This window comes from Rutilus rutilus, assembly GCF_951802725.1.
Source record: "Rutilus rutilus genome assembly, chromosome: 7".
NCBI classification, from domain to species: Eukaryota; Metazoa; Chordata; class Actinopteri; order Cypriniformes; family Leuciscidae; genus Rutilus; species Rutilus rutilus.
In genome coordinates, this window is record NC_140221.1 from 39,624,654 (window position 1) to 39,632,877 (window position 8,224).

An 8,224-nucleotide genomic window follows, 5' to 3' on the forward strand; every position below is an offset into this window, starting at 1 on the left:
TTTTAAATGGCAATAAAACATTTTTTACCAAAAATATATTTATGTACATATATCTAAAATCTATATTGGCAATATTTTTTTTGCTATGTTTTTGTATAATTTGAAATATATTTAAATATATATCTGCTGCTTATTCTACACGTATCTCACCCCTTGCATGTTTATGTATTTAATATTTTGGCTAATTTTGGATATGCTTCCATGCAGCTACCAACAGCATGTTGTAGTCTAAGATCAATTTAACACATTTTACCAGTTTACAAGTCTGCATATTCCACCTGGGCCTTATAATAAGATCCCATAACGGTTAGGATGCTGTCTTAGAAGGCCTAAGAAAGCGAGGCAGCTCACTAGGTTTTGGAACAAAGCTTATGTGTGAGTTTGCCAGACTTGTCTTGAACATCTTTTTGCTAGTCTGCATTTACATTTCAAAACAGCCTGATTTTGAAATAAAATTCAGTTTTATTTGTTCATTTTTGTGTAGTTTATTTTTATTTGTTCATCTGAAGTTTGTGTTCATTTGGTCTCATTTTAAACACAAACCGCAAAAAAAGCACTGGCATAAGGGAAGCTGGATCAGTGTACAAGGGCAAACTTCTACAGAAAACCTATCCATGTTCTAGCCACACAGTGCTTTGACTGGAGTAAATTTTCCTTCAGAAAACAAACGCATGGAAGAGAATGGGAAACAGGAGGAACGTACGACTCATGCCCTGATGACTCTGAGCGATAGATGGTCAGCATGTGCGGCCGCTGCTCACCCCAATTAAAGTGATCTGGACCACTTGACAAGAAGTGTTTCCACTGTGTATGTGATTTGAACTAGCACTCTTTCCCACTTGCAGATGTTCATTGTGTCTTTTGCCAAACATTCGGTTGCAAACGTTACTTTAAAACGAAGAAACGCACCACCGTTGTGGAGCTCCACACCACGGTGGTCTTCACAGATAAGGACAGAAGACGTTTAATCTTACTTTGTTCTAATTTCAGATCTTTTCATGTGTTAGTCTGCCTTGGGAAGGAGATGAAGTGGAGCAGGACTCACTTGGGGTTATTCAGACTCCAAATGAGATGAATACGTTCTTTTGTAAAAGCTTTCAAGTGCTTGCGTTTATTTAGCTTGATTAGTTTAACTGAAGTGTAATGCAGGTAAATCTCTCTGATTTGTTCTGACCTGTTTACTTTCAAAGCCCAAATTTCTCATTACATTACCCTTTTATCCTGTTAAACAGTGGGATTTAGCACATCTTATGTTTGTCTGACACTTTTGTGCAGTTGTAAATGTTCATTAAGCTCTTGTCAGCTTCTCAGACAGGCAGATATTCAGACACCTCAACTCAGCTGGAAAGTTTAGGATTCCCAGAATCAACTCGGTCAAGAGTCGAGCAATCAGACTGAAGACAAACTGAAAATATTTTGGTGCAGGATTTACTCAGAAAGTGCTAGTAGATGTCACAAATAATTACAAAGAAATGGCATATTGAACCTGAAGTGACATTTTGAAGTTGACAGACTGAAATAGTATTTTCTTGTAAAAAGTACTTCAATATGTTTTATTTAAAAAAAAAAATAATAATAATTGTGCAATACATCTGTGTTTAGAATTTCACATGAGCTCCACTTGAATTGTACAGCTTTGTCTTGTTGGAGAATCATTGAGTCTTTTGTATTGATTCTACAAAATGAATCTGCATTGGTGTTTGTTGAGCCTGGTTTTTGATTGAGCTTGGTTTAAAATGGTGTGCTTAGAGCTTGCCAGGGTTGCCATGATGTTGTGACAGCACTTGAACTTGGTTTTCAAGAATGGTGACATTGGTAAACTTCTACTTAAACTGTCAAATTGATAAAGTTCTGTCCAATGCACATCAGTTTCTATTGTTTCTAAAGTCCCCATGTAATCAAAATTTAAATAGAGTGAATATTTAGTGTGAATATGTTAGCCTTATTGTTATCTATAAGATAGTGCTACAAAACATTGACAAAATTTAGAAGATATAAGCACTCAAAAGTTAGTCTCTCAATATGTATCATTGATTTTGTTGACATCACTCTGCACTTCAGCTTCTCATCATATTTTCTGTCCAATGGAATGCTCTCTAGAATCTAAAGCATCCCTCCCCTTACATTATTAATAAACGCTGAAGTAGCGGCTGACATCGGTAACTTGTTCACACATTCACTATTTTCTACATGGTGAATGGCACATAGTGCACTATATAGGGGATAGGGAACTATTCAGACAGTGTTAATATGCTTTCTTTTGGGGCAAATAAAGTCTGGTTTCACGTTAGTGTCACGGAACCACCGCAGCACACACACTGTCTGCTCCAGTCCATAGACACGATAGCAGAGCGTGTTATATGCGTGAGTCACCGCAGACCAGAAAACGTGTGTCTTGTTTTTCCTCTATTGTGAAGAGTGTTTTGCTTATTTCTATAGCAAAACAACGCAAGTGTTTGGATGAACATAAATATGAATATGTAAAGTTTAGTGGAAGAGTACACAAGCATGAACTCTTTTGTGCGGTGATGGGTCTTTTAGGTGTAGCCTAGCTTATTCCTTTAATATTTTTAGCTTGCCTCCTAAAGCTGCACACTATAGTAGTAGATAATCACTACACCACAACGATGTACTAAAAATGGAAATGTTTTACCGTTTTTCGCTTACAGACGATCCCCGTTGATTAAAATTGAAAACACTTTATTATGCTGCCAGGCCAGTAGGTGGCGATGTCACTTTGTATAGAAACACCCCGCGCCTATAGACTGAAGACGTAATAAGCATGTGGATAACGTAGTCATTTTCACACACAAAAAAAATATGTAGGCCTGTTTGTAGTTTAGGCTACATGGAGACCATATAGTTTTCAAAAAGTTGCATTTAGAAACACGTTTTCAAAAGTCTGTGTTCTCAAGCCCCCAAAACGCTGTTGTCATGTAAACGAACGGCCATAACGAATAAAGAGTTTTCCATTTTTAGTTTAAAAAAGGTTTTGTGTAGACAGCCTTGAGGCAAACTGAACTGGAACAAAAGGCTGTTTTCCTTTGTTTTTATACAACCTGAAATAATCAGAAATGAGATAAAGCATAGACTATTCACCTCAGTCAGACATTTCATCTCCATCCTCATTATAACTTTCCAGAACTTCTGGAGTGGGCAGACAGTACAGTATGTTTTTCATCATCTCCTGAGTCACTTCTGTTTTTAACGTTCAGCGTCATTCTGCGGAGGCCACAGGAAAGGCCTGTACCTCGCTTTACTACACCACAGAAAGAGGGAACAGAGAAAAAAACGCACTCACTCCTCCCTTGCAGATGTATTCCCCCTTTCCATTACAACGGAAACCATTAGAGTTCCCATCAATCTGCCACCGTTTTGAGGTAAAGCTCTAAGAACTGGCAGCTGCAGAGACGTGCCAGCTCAACAAAACATCTGCTGGTAGTGAAGATATGGAAACTATGGAATTTGCATTTGCAGTAAGTATGTCCGCTCAAGGTGTTTTGTATATTTACTTCTTTTTACCCTTGGATATTGTCTCAAAGATCATATTCCAGTTGTTTATTTTTCCCCCTAGATTCATCGTTTCGGGGCATGCAAATGCTCGCAGACGGGAGTCCGTTCTTTTTATTTCTTCCCTTCCCTCCTCATTTCTCTGTGTCAACCAAGCTTGAAGACAACATGTATTCTCTGGTGTCTTAATTCAATTAAGACCTATCATGTTTCTTCCATCCCTCGTGTACCACCATGAATATGTAGCTTTGTGACTGCATCATCCTGCCAACTTAAACAGCGTTGTTTTTTCAGAAAGCTTTTAGATTGTTCCATCTGAGTTCAGTCCCTACAGGTTGCACTTTAAAACTCAGACATGCTCAGGCAACCAGATGCACAACCTTTCATCTCTCGCTTTTTACGTGCCTCTCTTCTTATTTTAAAACATTAAAAATGAACCATATCTTAAAAAGTCTTAATCAAACCCAGTGAGTCTGGTTAAGATGGGCAGCGATGCACAGGCGTTTGCACATGAAAGTTGATTTACGCGACTGATGTGGCTGGAACCGCTCTCTCTTTAAAGGAGAATCTAAATCCATCCCAGAATCCCCCCAAATCTGGGAGAGCTTTGTCCCTGCCATTACAGATAATGACTTTGACCCAGCACGGATGATTAAGTGTAATGGTCTGGGCTGAATAGGGTTGATCTGCCAAAAGCAAGTTAAAAGAGAGAGAGAGAGAAAAGGGTTTCCCCCTTCTCCATCTCAGCTATAAATCAAACACGTGTCTCATAAAATGATATATGACTTTCTTTATATTGTAGATGGGGGGAAAAAACTATCTGTGATAGTAGTAGAGAATATTAAATATTACATATTCAACAGTCAACAGATAAGTTAGCAAAAACCAAATTACCACACACACACACACTGTAGTTTACTGTTGGCTACTGGAAAAGTCTTTTCTCCCTTTACTCTAAAGTTAAAAGCATTGTTGGCATATCGATTAAAATACAGTATTGTTAAAGCAGTATAGAACCAATTATGATTTTGGTTTGTGTATATAATCAGCTTTATGAATATGGCTGTGTTGTCATTATATTATTATTATTTGCAATATTGACAATCACATTGAGTGGACAAAATAAACTATTAGATTATTAAAATAAAGTATAAAATGAATAATGTGATCATGTTTCTCTTCTGTCGCTGTTGCTTCTGTGTTTCTACAAGCATTGCTATAGTAACAGAATGAGAATGTTCTTAGTGATGTCATGTGGAACGGACACACTGACTTTACCTACAATGCTTTCTCATTCTGTTTTCCCCATCTTCTCTTTATCTTTCTTACTGTCTGACTTCTCTTCTCCTTGCCATCTCTGCATGTCTCAGTCTGACAGGGGTCTTATATTCTACTGACTCTGACTGTGATGTTTATTGAGCTTTGATTTTTACTCTGTAAAAATAATGGATGATTTGATTCACCAGTTGGATGATACACTGTATAATCAGAGATCTATCTCAATTTTCTTGAAGTATGGGTAGCTGACAAAGTAAAAAAAAATTCCAACATCATTTTAGGTTCAAATAGATGTATTTTATGAGGGAAAATTTATTTTTCACAGTCATGATGAAAATTGGTCATTTTTTGAGTCAACTGATTCCACTGGTTCATTTTAATGGTACCGTGGTGAAACTTATTGTTTTGTGATGATTGTTTTTTTGTTTTTTTGAAAAAAGTATCATGCTCACATTTATTCGATAAAAAATACAGTAAAAAGAGTAATATTGTGAAATATTAATACATTATTATTAAAATGTAATTCATCCCTGTGATTGCAAAGCTAAATTTGTAGAGTTTACTCCAGTCTTCAGTAAGATCACAAATCAGAAATCATTCTAAAATGCTGATTTGGTGCTAATTAACAATTAGTATTGGTACTCAATAATTAATGATTGGTCTTTTTTATTATCAATGTTTGAATAGACATTATGCAAAGCTTTTATTTACAATAGAAATCTTTTGCAACATTATAATTGTCTTTATATTATAATTGTACTGTCACTTTTGCTCACTTTAATGCGTCCTTGCTGAATAAAACAATAAAATTGTATATTTTTATAAATAGTATAGTAAAAAAAAAAAAAAGGATTTTTTTTTAAACAAAAATTTACCCCAACGTTTTTTTTGGGCAATACATCAGCATATTTAAATGATTTCTGAAGGACCATATGACACTGAAGACTGCTTGAAATTCAGCTTTGAAAAAAGTCTTTTGACTGGTAGTAATTTTTATGTATTATATGAAGTATAATACAATCTGAGGTTGTCATTTTAAATGTCACATAGCAGGATATTTTCAGAGTATTAAGACATTTTAAAAACTACTTCCACTCTCACATGCTGCATCCCTGCATGTACCTTTAATAAAGTGTTTGCTTATTTTATAGGCTACTGATTAATGTATAAAATCTCTTTAAATTATGTCACAACACAGGACTAAATACATTAACATGGAAGTTGCTTCACCTAAATATTACACATTTAAATAACAATAGGATGTAAATCTTACAAGCTCAAAAATATCTTCATTGCTTCCTGGCAGAAGTATATTAAAGGCAGGGTAGGCAGGATTTTTCTAAAAAACTTTTCCCCAAATTTGTTTAAACTGTCTTTATATACCAATACATAATTAAAATGTAAGTACTCTGAAAAAGAGAGTATAAAAATCGAGTGTCTGTAGTCCTCTCTGGGCTGCAATAAACACAGCTACTTATTTCCATTCGGAACGAATGAAATGATTGGCTGGGCGACTGTCACTCTCCCTCGCTACCATGGCTACCACCCCTGCTGCTACAGGAGCTGCCCACATGCACGCACCCGTTTGGAGGGGAAGAGGCACGGAGAGAGGCACGGAAGCTAGGAAGAATCACAATTATGGCAGAGAGAGCAGTCAAAATTCCCAGTACCTGCATATACAGTCAGCCAAGGCAAAAAAAGGAACTAGTAAGGTAGAAAGGTAGAAGTCGGATTGTAACGTTAGTCCTCATCAGAGCCAACAGTGCTTTCATCGTGGAAGCTCTTACATGCAAAACACCGTATATGTTATGAATCTTACTCGAAATTCACCTTCATCACAGTGTAACTGATGGTAATGGGAAAACGTGTATCAATGCAACCTGTTTTTAGCTTTGCCTTATGTTACTAGCTCGTTACCGAATCAAACTCAATATATTTTAAACTTTACCAGTATCGATATGCTAGCTTGATAGTGAGTACTAACAGCCATGTTAGTTGTTTATATTCATAATGATAAAGTTAGGTATTTTATTACATGTGATTCTGACATGATGTCACTACATGCACTGCGCTCCTCTCCGCTCGGCGCTGGTAAACGCGTCCTCCAGCTGAGCGGTCGGCATCGCACGTTCATGTGTTTTGGGGGCGTGGCTTTGGAAGGAGCCCAGAAGGGAGGGGGTGGGAGTGAATGGAATAAGTAGCTGTGTTTATTGCAGCCCTGAGAGGACTACAGACACTCGATTTTTATACTCTCTTTTTCAGAGTACTTACATTTTAATTATGTATTGGTATATAAAGACAGTTTAAACAAATTTGGGAAAACGTTTTTTAGAAAAATCCTGCCTTTAAGTATCATAAGTACCATAAGTCACCCATTGTTACCTCCTCTTTCAGCATTAACTGAATTAAACATAAATCAGATGCCCTAAAGCATCTGTTCTTCACTTCTCACTTTACATTACTGTAAACAGAGAAACACACAAAATAGCATCATGTTTCGAGTTCTTCCCCCCTCAAGCACTGCAATAATGCATCCCTGTGCCATAACAACATTCATTAGAGAATGTTTTCCATATTTAAATGGACAGTTCACTCCAAAAATGACATTTTTCCATTCCATTTTTTCAGTACCTGAATGGCTTTTTCTTCCATGCACAAAAATGACGAAGTATTTATGAACAACCTAAATTTCAGTCTGTTCCTTCCGTCAAGATATTGCATGACTTTAGAAGACATTGATTATAGTGCAGTAGCCAGATAAACTCATTTTATAATGTTTAATGGTGCTTTTTTGTCCTTTTGGTGCTTGACATTTCTTACTTCCCATCCTCCTTCACTGTATGGAAAAGAGAAGCATGAATATCCTTCAAAACTTTTTCTTTTATGTTTCACAAAAGAAAGTAAGTCATATAGGTTCGGTAGGACATGAAGCTGAGTAAACGCTGACGGAATAAAAATAATAATAATTGGTGAACTATTCCAAGTAAACAAAAGATAGTGAGACTGACTGTCCTTATGCCACCTCACAGTTGAAAACATCCCAACAGTGACAGTTCCAGATATACTCCAGATGGCGTATTCCTGTCCTTTATGAGGGATGCTAGTGGATCTGAAGTTGATATATGAAATTACCAGGAACCGAAACGCACCTGCTACAAGTGTCAGGATCAGAAAAGGTATGTTGTTAAAATGCAATATGTTTGAAAAACATTGCAAATGCTGCATATAAACTATCAGCATCAGCACCTGGTGCTCACACTGGAACACATCAGCTCTTAGTCTTTAATTATGACTTTTATGCACACTACCATTCAAAAGATTGGGGTCAGTAAGATGTTTTGTTGTAATGTTTCTGAAAGAAGTACCTTGTGCTCACCAAGGCTGCATTTATTTGGTCAAAATACCCTAAAAACTGATTGTGAAATATGATTAAAAT